A 740-nucleotide genomic window follows, 5' to 3' on the forward strand; every position below is an offset into this window, starting at 1 on the left:
GAAAGAAAGAAAGAAAGAAAGAGAGAGAGAGAGAGAGAGAGAGAGGGAGGGAGGGAGGGAGGGAGAGAGGGAGGAAGGAAGGAGAAAAGGAAGGAAGGAAGGAAAAAAAGAAAGAAAGAGAGGAGGGATGGTGGGAGGGAGGTAAAGAATAGGTAAATGAGAAGTGAATAGTCAGAGCTCTCTGTCTAAGGTGACCTCAGATCTCTTCTTGTTAGCAGAATATAGATCACATGTAATGACACTGCTCATTGTCCTCTCTGGACATTCTTAAACATAGTTCAAAGAACACAATTACATTTTTAGAAAGTAGGCATTCCATAGTAGTTTCTCCACAATCTGAAAATATTCTCTTTCTTTTTCAAATTACAAATGAATGAAAATTTTATCCATTATGAAAGATAGTTTTGATTAAACATACAAATGAGAATTTTTGAATCCAGTGACTATTACTTTGGCCACAGCTAAAAGCTATGCAATTAAACCTTTTTTTCCACCCAAAGTGATGTGGGCAGCAATTTGGACATAGCATATTCCTAAGCAAAGAGCAGAATGGAAATGGGTCAGGAGTAAAGGCACTCATAGGCACAAAAGGTGTCAGGTTTTGACACCCAGCTTAAGTTTGTAAGTCGTGTTTAAAAGAACCTCAGAGGAAAGCTTCAGTTTATAGAGAGAACGGGCTTTGCCCAAATCACACCAAATGCAACCCAACCACACAGCTGGGACCACGTCAAGCCTTGTCC

The sequence above is a fragment of the Papio anubis genome, chromosome X, assembly GCF_008728515.1.
Source record: "Papio anubis isolate 15944 chromosome X, Panubis1.0, whole genome shotgun sequence".
Taxonomy (NCBI): domain Eukaryota; kingdom Metazoa; phylum Chordata; class Mammalia; order Primates; family Cercopithecidae; genus Papio; species Papio anubis.